Raw genomic sequence first — 12,451 nt, 5'->3', positions numbered from 1 at the left:
TGAGGCCAGAGTCTTGGTGTGGAGCCTGCTGGTAGCCTCGTGAAGCGGAGCGGACACCAAGAACTACACCCCCATGTAACATCATTGATCGATCCATTCAGATTGGAGGAGGTCACCAGAGCAATCCAAACGAGTAAAAATGGCAAAGCGCCAGGACCAGATGCCATCCCAGTAGATTTATTTAAAAGTAACATCACTCTGTGGGATCCTTTATTGACTATAGTACTGAAGGCAATATGCATGACAGGTCTTTTAACATCATGGGGAGAGTCAACTATAGTCCCAATTTATAAAAAGGGAGATTGATTAAACCCCGCCTGTTATAGGCCTATCTCGCTCAGTGATTCCCTAGCAAAGATAGAGAGAAGGATAATACTGGAGAGGTTACAGGACTGGGCGGAAACCCATCAGAAATTGTCTGATTTTCAATATGGGTTCCGCCCAGGGCTTGGCACAATCGAACAATGCCTCAATTTGAACATAATAATTGGAAAGTACGTGAGGATGAGGAAGGGGATGCTGTATTTAGCATTCGTCGAACTCTCCTCAGCATTTGATTGTGTGATACACAACAAAATTGTGGCTAAAGTTAAAAGACCTGCGAGTACAGATCCCAATTATTACCTTTTTGCGAGACCTCTGTACGGGATGTAGAGCCAGGGTGAGATATGGTCCTGGAGGAGAATGCACTGAAACATTTGGCATGGAAAGAGTTGTGTGACAGGGATGCGTATTGGTTCCCCTTCTTTTTTCATTGTATATTAATAGTGTGGGGGAGGACCTAGCGACACATGTTAAAGACCTTCCACAAATAGGCGTGCGCCCTGTCCCGGCCCTCCTCTACACCGACGATGCAGTCCTCATGGCCCGTACCCCTTTGGCCCTGCAGCAGCTGCTTACTAGATTAGTTGACTATATGAGTGCACTGAGCCTCCAGGTGAACCAGTCAAAAACATATGTAATGAAGTGTGGGAACAAATTCACAAAATGTAGGGAAATAACGATATCTACTACGAAGATTGAGTTCACTGACACTTTCTTATACCTGGGGGTTTTATTTGATAAGGCTAACTCTTGGAAACAGGAAGCAGACAATAGACAGAAAATGTTTGTCAAGGCTTGCTGGGCCCTTAGATCTTTTGCGATGCGGTTAGGATCTAACCCACCCGCGATGATGCTGAAGATCTGCAAAGCAAAGTGTCTCAGCATAGCCTTGTATGGGGCGGGTATATGGGGACACAAGAAGTGTCAAGGTGTTCAGGTGGCAGAAAATGATTTCTTAAAATATTTGCTGGCAGCCCCAAAAAGCACTTCAGTATATGCAACTTGATGGCCCTTATGTTACAGATATGATCAAGGTAGAACCCATCCTACTGTGGCACAAAATTTGGACATCAGACCATACGGATTTTAATCGGGCAGTAATTAGTGATTGCTTAAAATCAGCCCGGTATTCCAGTATAGAATGGTTAACGTATGTTCAAAGGTTTTTACGAGATATGGGAAAGCCCGAGTATTTTGAAAAAACGGAATTATTGGGCATGATCAGTAGGAAGGCTTTGAAATTGGCAGCTATGGGCCATTTGGATTCGTTAAAATTGATTAATGAAATCTGTAAATCTAGTGTTTTAAAAAATCAATTGATTTTAACTACTTTCAGTATTCAACCGTATTTGAAATATGTTTTAAATGCTCGACATAGGTTTAAACTTACACGTTTTAGATTAGACATACATGTTATGTTATGTTATGTTATGTTACTGTTTGTTTTGTAGAGCGCTCAGCTGCTCCAAAGAGCGTCCCGGCGCTAAAGATCATCCCACCAAATACCAGCAGCACACAAACAGCCACAACAGAAAACATAACCAGAATTAACAATAACAGCATTACAAAGCAAACAGATAGGTTTTAAGTCCTTTCCTAAAAACCGAGAGATTGGTGCACACCCGCAACGTCAAGGGCAATGTGTTCCAGAGGCGGGGTGCAAGGTAACTAAAGGAGCGACCTCCACAGCGAGCACGCTTCACTGTTGGAACGATAGCCTTGGCCTGGGCAGCAGATCTCAGAGGTCTAGATGGAAGATAGAAATTGACCCTTCTCTGCAGATATTCGGCGCCGAAATTGTGAAGCGCCCTAAAAGCTGTAGTTAGGGTCTTGAAGAAGATACGCTTACGAATCGGCAACCAATGCAGAGAGACAAGGAGATTGCTGGCCCTAGATCTTCTAGTTAAACCGAAGATTGCCCTGGCTGCAGAATTTTGAACTATCTGCAGACGAGTCAGCAGATACTCAGGAAGACCTAAGTAAAGGATGTTGGCGTAGTCTAGGCGCGAGCCAATTAATGCTTGCACCGTAATTTTCTTATGCTCCAAAGATAAATAGGGCAGAAACTTGCACAACATCCTTAAGATGGCAAAGCACTTCCCAGTCAAGCCAGCAACCTGGGTTTTAAAGGAAAGAGTGTTATCGACCATCATACCCAGGTTCTTCGCTGTGACCGAGTCGCTGGCAGGGGGAGACATGGCCGAAGGCCACCATAGCTTCCAACGTGGGTCTGCAGGACAGCCAAAGAACAATATCTCGGATTTGTCGGAGTTGCATTTGAGGCCATTTTTCCCAAACCAGTCAAACACAAACTCCAAACACTTCCGAATGGCTGCTCCATCGAAGTCACAGCCCCTGTCACAAGTAAACAGGAGCTGTGTGTCATCCGCATAGGATATGATCTGGGCCCCTAGCTCCTCCACCCGTGCCGCAAGAGGTGTAAGGAAGATATTAAAGAGGGAAGGACTCAGTATGGAGCCCTGCGGGACCCCTACCTTAAGCTGCGGCATCCGGGCGGAGAAAGGGGGAGCCCAGATCGTTTGTGTCCGATCGGCCAAAAAAGACTGAAACCATGCGAACACCGTACCCCGCAGCCCAATCTCCCAGAGTCTAATTAGGAGGAGGTCGTGGGGGACGGTGTCGAAGGCCGCCGACAAATCAAGCATGATAAGCAGGGCCTTTCCACCCCTATCGAGGGTCTCCTTCACAATCTCAGTAACCTCAAGAAGAGCGGTCTCGGTGCTCAGGTTAGATCTAAATCCAGACTGTGACTGATGTAAAAGGGAGTTGCCCTCTACAAAGTTGGTAAGGGTGGTATGAACACACTTTTCAGTGATCTTGGCCAGGGCAGGAAGCAGCGAGATTGGCCTATAATTAGAATGCAGTTTAGCATCTGCATTTGGTTTTTTAATGAGGGGAAGAACTAAGGCCTGTTTCCAGGAGGAGGGGACTTTGCCCGACTTCAAAGATGCATTAATGAGAGGGTTGATGATCGGATTAAGGGCAGGTGCCAGGGTCGCAAGACACTTGGCGGGACAAGGGTCCAGAGGAGAGCCAGATTTCAGGCTAGACAAAAGGTCAAGCGAGGCCTGAGGCTCTAAAGAGGGAAAACAGTGCAGGGTAGGGCCCACAGCATCCATATGCATAGCTGGTGGGCATAACCAGGGGTTGGAAAGGCCATCGACCTCTGAACCTGTGCTCAAGATGATCTGGGTTCCTTGCAACGCTGACTGGATAGTACGTATTTTATTAGTAAAAAATACTGCAAGCTCCATGACCCAAGGTTCCGAGAAAGCAGATGCAGAAGTGCAGCAGGAGGGAGAGGTGAATTCTTTAACAATCTTAAAGATCTCTTTGCAGGAGCTATCTGCTTCCTCGATCATCTACATTAGCCTACATCGTAGGCTAATAACTTATCCTAATATGAATGACTGGTAACAAAAACTGATAAATTGTCCTTGTGACGATAAAATGCCTCAAGATACTATGCATGTGGTGTTATTCTGTAAGTATTACTCCGCGCATAGGAAAAAATATGTTATCCTGCTCATTAGACATATGTCTCACGTACAATGCCGCCTTGCATACCTCTTCTTGCAAACACTACAAACATTAGAGGTTTGCTGTAGATGTCATCATTTCTATGGGCTATTTTTTATGCAAGGAAGAAAACCACCATAGTTTCTCCAACCTAGTGAGCATTAAGGAGGATATGAATATCGGCAGAAGTAAACACATAAAGGATAACTAAAAATTTTCAGTTATGTAATTATGGATTATGTGCCTAAACTTTTAACTATATGAATTCAAAGAAAGTTTTAAGTAACCACTTATTTATTTTTTTAAATGGAACTGGAAATGTGTATAATATTTTATCTTGTATTGTACTATGTTTCTTATTTATATATCTTTGTAACTGCTTTTATGGATGTTCTTTTATGACTCAGAATAAAGATATATATATATATATCTATATATACACACACCAAGAACTACAGCGGAGGTAAGCAGGATTGGACTGGCGGTGCCTCCCCCCTGGCATGCCTCGGTGGTAGGATACAAGCCGACCTCACAGTCCGCACATGCAAATTGAGGCCAGGGCTCGGCCTAGCAGAAGCGGCCGCCTCAAAGGATACTAACTGACCACGCTGACATACGGGCGGTGGTGTGACCTTGGACACTGCCGTAAGGACAGGCATCCGGTGTGGACATGGGGAGCTATGCATTCGAACCACGGCAGGCCGCAAACAGTTGAAAATAGCACAGCGTGGTCGGCGTCTGTAGATGTGGTGAATACATGCTGAGTGGTATGGCGTGGTGAACCCATGCTGGGTGGTATGTGATGACTGGAGAAGGCCTCGACACACGCTGCAGAAAACCCCTATTCTACATAATACATGGCTAAACCCCATTCCAAAGGGGAAAATAATGTGGTAAACGAGGACACCCATGGTAATGTGCTGTGGTACAGCAAACATTGGTGCTTGAGACAGGAGCGTCAGAGGCCTGCAGTTTCCAGCTAAACTATCTGACTGTGTCTAAATATGGGGACAAGAGAGTTGAAATGCATCAATAGTGTGATTAAGGACTGGTGCAATTCCGGAACAGTGCAGTGAGTTCTCCCACATCTCGCATTCCCACCTGGGCGATATTGGCGTCATATGCGATCACCAGCTGACACCACAGGCATCACGACTCCGGGCCGGGTGGGGTGTGTGCAACGCTGCCACAGTCGCATAGGATTACCTTCTTTTAGGTCCCACTGCACGGGCAGCTGCCTATGTTAGGAAGCTAACGATCGTGAGTGCTCACAGTAGGGGAGGCAGACCAGCAGCAGGCAAGACAAGAGGCTCTGAGAAACAACCCTCGGATACTGGTTTGGAGGGGGGGCAGCCCACCGGGATGGCAGAAGGGAACACCCTAGAAGCAACACTCCTGGCAGTTGTCACGCATCGCAGAAACAGAAAAGAGGATATCTAAGGTCAAAGACAAGATTCAGCTCGAAAAGCCTGAACATGAAGCACGTCTTGGCAGTTATTCAAGCAAAAAACGAGGACTTGGAAGCTCTCTCTTGCTACAATAATTTACACATAATTGGGGTCCCAGGATCTAGAAATGCTGTCAAAATAGAAACTTATATTGAGAGTATGCTGGTGACAATATTTGGTGCCAAGAACTGATCTCAACTGCTGGTGATAGAACGAGCACACCGTGCATTCATGACGCAGCCTTTTGCCTGGGACTCACCTGCATTCCATCATAGTGAAGCTTTTGAATTCATGTGATAGGGATGCTGCCCTCTGGCTGGCCCGAGAAAAGGGCCAAGTCCAATACCAAAGAAACAAATTCACTTTCTAGCCTGATTTCTCTTTGGCTAGAAGGGTGTTTCTACCAATCAAGCACTAGCTACAAGAAGCAGACATTTCCAATTCCATGTTGGACCCGGCATGCCTACATTATGTGGAACACTGAGGTGAGCAGAAAATCTTCACGATGCCTAAAGCGGCCAAGGAATACCTGAAGACACTCTCACCTGGTAAACATGCCCAGGGCACAACAAATGCAGAAGACAAAGAAATTTGATGGGCTACACTAAGCATTAGGCCTCACCAGGAGCTACTTATAGACACTCAGCGACTGCCTGCAGCCGCAGTGGCAGCTATTACCGGCATGGTGTTGTGACAACGTTAAAGCTGCCGACATCCAAGCTGATTTAAGATGCATATCTATGATCCTGTGAACCCGGCTACCTCCGTACACCTGAATGGGGACTGGGAACCTGGTGAATACCAGTGAGGGAGCACCCCAGATGAGTCTAACACATGGTGCTACAATTTATTTGTTATTGAGTGTAATGCTAAACTGTGAAACTATATATGTTCATTGTTTTTTTGGGGATGTCTTTGGCCAGTTGGAGTAGCTGAAGTGGGAGGGGAAGAATGTTGGGATGTTCGAATCTTGTATACCCACACAAAACATACATCGTTCTCCATGATACGCAGAGAGTACAGCATAGAAGCCCATGTACCATTCCCATTTCAGGGAAATGACTACATGGCGGTGAGCAGGAGATAGCATAAATGTCAATATATAGAATGTACTTGGCTCAATAATCCCCGTAAGGTTAGGCTAGTGCTCCGGTTTCTAGATAGGCATAATATACACTTGGCTATATTGCAGGTAACACATTTGGATAGGCGATCAGACAGCACTATAGGTGTCCGTTGGACATCATGCCAGCTAGCCTCCTCTTATTCTACATACTCAAAGGGGGGGTACTACTTTTGGTCAAGAACATGGTACCCTTCACGCTCATTATGCGGATGACCAGGGCCGGCTATTAATTGCACATAGGACGATAACTGTCACTGCTGTCACACAAGTTACCATCTACGGATACTAGTTAACACCTGGAGACTGATATTTTCCACTACGCCGACCCATATCCTCTGGGCAGGGGATCTCAATGCATACCTCAACACATACCTAACCCTGCAGAAGATCGCTCGGCAAACACCGGCTGGCATGGGAAGCAGGCAGCTATGGTGATCCAGAGTGGGATGGAAAAATATGTGCTGGTCAATGCCTGGTGACTAAGACACCCTACACAGAAGGAGGGCACATTTGTGTCCTCTGTACATGGCATATGGTCAAGATTGGACTATTGGCTTATATCTACTAAGGTCTGCAGTGGGTAGAAGATCCATGCTACTTACCTAACACTTTATCAGACCATTTGCCAGTCCTTATGCGACTGGCGCATGTAACTCCCACACCGCTCACTTGGCCTTTTCTCCCAGCAGCACTCCTAGCTGCGGCATTCATAGAGGAGGTGTGGAGGAGGTGTGGAAAGCGATCGTAGAGTACTTTGCATTAAATATCGGCTCAGTATCAAGCTGGGGCTCTCTGTGGGAAGCCTTTAAAGTAACAATACATAGGACATGTATAGGCACTCAAGTGGGGGTACTGAAAACAATTCGTAAGCAGCTAAAAAACACTAAAGATGAGCTTAATTCCCTGGGGAGAGAATATGAATGCCAGCCAAAATAGGCCAGATTGGCTTCTATTAGGGAACACATGACCAAAATTGAGACCCTTGCAGAACAAGAGGCGCGATTCATTTCTAAGCATCACCTCTCACGTACGTACGTTGAAGGTGGGAGGCCTAGGCAAAGCCTTGAGCAAAACCTAAAGGCACAGAAAGGCAGAGACTCCATTGTCTACTTGGTGAATGATGATGGGGTCGCACTCAACTCCAGCTCAGATATACTGGAGGAGTTCAAGAGATTTTATGCAAGTCTATATGAGCCACGCAGCTAGGCATCACTGATTGAGCTTGGCCATTATTTAGAGAGGGTGACACTGGCATGGCTTTCGCCAGGGCAGAGAGAATACTTAGCTCAGCCAGTGACTGTGGAAGACGTCGGAGAAGCCATACGTGCCCTCCCGAATGGGAAGGCCCCAGCTATAGATGGAATTACGTGGGGGTTCTAATAAGGAGCATGCCGACGTGCCAGCTCTGCAGCTACATGCAGTGTATGAGGAAGCCTACCTTAGCCACACTCTACCGCCATCTCTGAGAGAAGTACTGATAGTGACGTTGCTAAACCAGACAAGGCTCTGGAGCGGTACAAATCTTATAGGCCACTATCTCTCATTAATATAGATGCCAACATTTTAGCCAAGGTGATTGGAGTGTGCCTACAGCCCCTGATATCGCAGTTAGTGCTATCAGATCAATCTGGCTTTTTACCGGCTCGGTCAACTACACACAACCTACGCACTATCTTTGCACTATTACATCAAGTGGAACTCACCTTGGAGGCGGCGGTTCTATTAGATGCGGCCAAAGCCGTTGATTCTATTGCGTGGATATAGATGTTTGTGGTATTAGGCAGCATAGGGATACCAGAGGCGTTCTTAAGATGGATATGCCTTTTATATGAGTGCCCAGCAGCACAGGTGCGTGTCGATGGTCACACATCACATGCTTTGAGTGTCGGTAGGAGGGCGTCACAGTATTGCCCCCTGTTACTGCTACTATTCGTGCTTACCATGGAGCTGCTTGCCTGCATTATTCAGCAGAAACATGCCCTTACTTCCCTTAGATTTCATCTATAACCCTTGAATATTTCACTATATACAGAAGATACGGTGCTGTATATTAGTGAACTGTTGGCATATCTGGCCCTGGTAAATAGAGAGTATATAAAATGGGAGTACTACTCTGGTTTGTGTATCAACTGGACGAAATCCATAGTCCTCCCGCGAACACCTATTACACAACGCTGCGACATTGGGTTCCTGCTGGAGTGGGAGAAAGGCCCTGTCAAATATTTATGGGTATGGGTGCACAGACACCCTAACATTGTGAAATGTGAGAATAGCGGGAAGGAAATGTCCAGATTGGAAGATACTGTTGCGCGCTGGACGACCCACCCGCTCTCCCTGGCGGTTAGACTAGCAGTCATAAAAATGGTGGTACTGCCACAGTTTCTAAACCTATTTAATAACATTCCAATAGTGCTGTCCAACTCCTTCTTTAAGCAGTTGCACTCCCTGTTGGTCACACTGGTATGGGCGGGGAAGAAGCCGAGGATCAGCTGGGAGGTCCTCACCCTCCCAAACGTGGACGGAGGATTCTGTGCCCCAGATTTTAAGCTATATCATTAATGCGCGCAGGCACATTTCGCACACTTCTGGTACACGGCATGATTTCACACCTCATGTAGCGATCAACATGATGCTGCTCCGATCCCACTCAGGGCCATCCTACCACAGAAGTGTAATGGGATGTCCCAAAATGAGATAAACATTTTACACACTACATTGATGGCTTGGTACACTTTGGCTAGACGAGCTGGGAAGAATTAGTTGGATGCCCCTGCAGTGCCCCTACTACACCATACAGACATAACGGTGACACAGGAGGATGGATTGCTCCAGATGCTACGGGAGGCAGGACTACACACTATGGCGATTTGTACACAAATAGCAACTTCCTAACACTACCCAATGAGACAGTTCTGTGGGCAAACACCACATTATTTGTCTTCCTATATTACCGACTTTGAGCAGCTATACACGTACACAATTCACACTTTCCTAGAGAACCACTAACGCTCATGACACTACAGGTACTGCTCACCAGCGCGACGCGCTAACACCTTATTACTAAACTAAATGCTGCAGCACAGAAGGATGGGACACTGGGAGGTGGGAAAGTATTGGCAAAATGGAATGCGGTGTTACCACAGCCCATGGGGGAAGAGTATTGGAGGTTTTGTTGTGGGAAATTAAGCACACTTACTTCAAATTGTAATTTGAGGGTAATTCAGTTGAAGTTCTTGTACCAAATGTATTGTACCCCGATGCAGTAATATAAGTATGTGATAAAGGGCGACTTGAACTGTGTACGCTGCGAGCCAAAGAGGCAGACTTTATACATCTGCGTTGTCATATCCACAAGTGAGGCAATACTGGGTTCACGTCACAGACACACTATCTGATAGGATTGGGGCGAGGGTGGAGTGCGAGCCAGCGATCTGCCTACTGGGACTGCTGAGAGACTTACGGTCACTAAATCGGAATATCTTGTCAGTAAGCTTATTACTAGCAAAATGTAGAGTGGCATTGCTTCAGAAGAGTACATCTAGCCCTACAAAAGTGTCTTGGATGCCTGACAGGCACAATATAAGACACAACTGGAACTGTATGCTGAGGAGCAGCCAATGAAGTCAAGGCCAAAGGACTATTGGGGGCCACTGATGGCTTATTTGCAATCCAACATTGGGAATGGTGGGTAGGGCAACAAACGAGAAACAAGCATGTATCGATACTACAGATCTGTGTCATATTTGAAATTGTCAATTGCATTAAGCAAGTTCATGATGGTGCACTTGCGACCTCACTATCTACAAAACGGGGTGTGAAAGAAGGACCATATTAGACTTGTAAATGACAATGTGTTGGGTACAACATGTAGTATGACATTTGTTGATTTTATATGTTATGCTTACTTTGATGAAAATTATAATATATAGATAGATATATTTTAAACAGTTGACAAGACTGACATTGCTCTTGAGACGACAAAACGAAACCCATTCTGGATTCATGCCATCAACATTTGCGGTTGAGGTGGTGGGAACAAGTTGAACGTATTGGAATTTTGCTATTTAATTTAAGACACTCACGGAAGGAGTGGTGAGGCCAGTTTTGCCTCTTTATGGCGTTTACGTATTTTACCTAAAGTATCAATTCACTTTGTAGTTCAAACCACAATTCTTTATTTCATTAATCCTGTCCTGATATTTAAAACCAATGCCCTTAGACATCTAAGGAAACTGTGCAACAGAAAACATACCGAAGTTTGGAGAATTTGCGTGAACATGTTTATTTTAATGTTCCCAAGCTGAAGGAAAGTAATACTGTCTGCATGTTCATTTACATTAAGAATTAGATGTAATGATTAAGAAGATTGTGCGGATGTAAGGTTGAAAAAAATCAATACACTTGAGTCTTTACCGTGATACCAGCTCCCAGGAAAACATGGACAGAGACTGCACGGATACCCTAGTTTAATGGTTCTTAACCGGAGATCCAGAGACGAGTGGGGATCTGTGAAGCCTAATCATGCAGCCCGTGACTGCTTAGAAAATTAAAAATTATTAACATTAATACAGTGTGTATAAATAAAGATGCAAAATGTGAAACTGAACATTTTCAAATGTTCAGTAAAAGTGAAGGAATTTGAAATTAGAGGTTAAAAATTAGGTAGTTGTCCACAGTGTGATTCACAGGAGCAGTGCAAATGCATCAAAAAGAACATAGTATGGAAGATGGGTGATCTCAGTTAAATTTAGAAAAGTCCAACTATACTATTAAAATGATTTATTTTATTTTTTTATATTCATTTAATAAAATATTATAGAATTTGTGTATTGGTTCAATGAATGCTGCTGAATTTTTGTGTATTGTTTTGACGTTCAAACCTTCAAAATTGTTTATGCCAGGGTTAAAGGCTTCCACTACTGACTCAGTGGGGGTTCCCAGGTCCAGTAACTGTTAAGTGGGGGCTCACAAAAGTCAAAAGGTTAAGAGCACTGCCCTAGATCAATAACCACATCCAGAAGCTTCATTCTTTAGCTACTGAGGCAACCAGTAGCTCTAGTTCTGAATCTTTTTGTTTGATGTTTGGGGCACTTCGTGCTTACGCCTTCATACATTTTTTCTACAAAAGGGATCCAAGCCAAATTTTCTTTGCCACATTTCAAAAGATATCCAGGGTATGTAGGATCCCCCGTAGCTAAACTAAGAAAATAACCAAAAGAAAGATTGTTTGTTTCTTTAAATGGGAAAAACTGGGAGAACAGTGCTGTGTAAGAAAGCGTATCAGTTTTCTTATAAAAATGGCATCAAAAGGTTTGCTCTGCTAAGATTGCTATCTTTCCAGCTTTCAGGTTTGAAAAAAATCATTTTAAACACAGTTTTTGTATTTTACTAAGAAGCAGTCAATTTTTCCTATTTTCCTTTTGTTGTTTCTACCTACTTGATGTGCTTGATGGAAATAGTTTGAAACCCATGTGTGAACACATAAAACTACATTTCTGAAAAATAGACACAATTTGGAATTCAGCAGGAGGTAATTTACCCAGATTGCTCAAGCTTTTCCTAAAATAACTTATTGATGAAATAAAAAAAATAAAAAAAATAAAGGGAAGTAACAGAAATGGGTGACCTTTCATCTTCAATTTTTACCCCCAAGGCCGAGTTACAAAAGTAATATAACTTTCAGTTCACAAGAATATACAGTATTTGTTGGTTGTCCTAAAAAACAAGCAATTCCCCGGTCTGATGTGTCAGCTGCAGTTTCTAAAGAGTTTTCATTGTGTACGAACTATGCTTTAATTAACATGCTAAAATCTAATGAATGAAAAATGGGTATGTAATAAACCTAGACATTTTTTTTTAAATATGCACAAGCTACTTAGTTTAGCATTAGTGGTAATTTGTACAACTTTGAATTTGAGGTTACCTTTACTATCAAGTGATTAAGACGGCATTACGCAAAATGTATTCTTTCTTGCTCGCTAGCTTACATTTAGCAGCCAAAAATTGGAGATTA

At 44.1% G+C, this 12,451-nt stretch overlaps 1 protein-coding gene across 1 annotated transcript in view; it reads right to left on the bottom strand.

The window, feature by feature from the left end:
- The window catches only part of LOC146772835 (rho guanine nucleotide exchange factor 11-like), a 337,239-nt gene that overhangs the window by 150,860 nt on the left and 173,928 nt on the right, over positions 1-12,451 (bottom strand).

Source organism: Triturus cristatus, chromosome 12 (genome assembly GCF_964204655.1).
Source record: "Triturus cristatus chromosome 12, aTriCri1.1, whole genome shotgun sequence".
NCBI classification, from domain to species: domain Eukaryota; kingdom Metazoa; phylum Chordata; class Amphibia; order Caudata; family Salamandridae; genus Triturus; species Triturus cristatus.
This window is presented reverse-complemented; position numbering and strand designations above follow the sequence as displayed.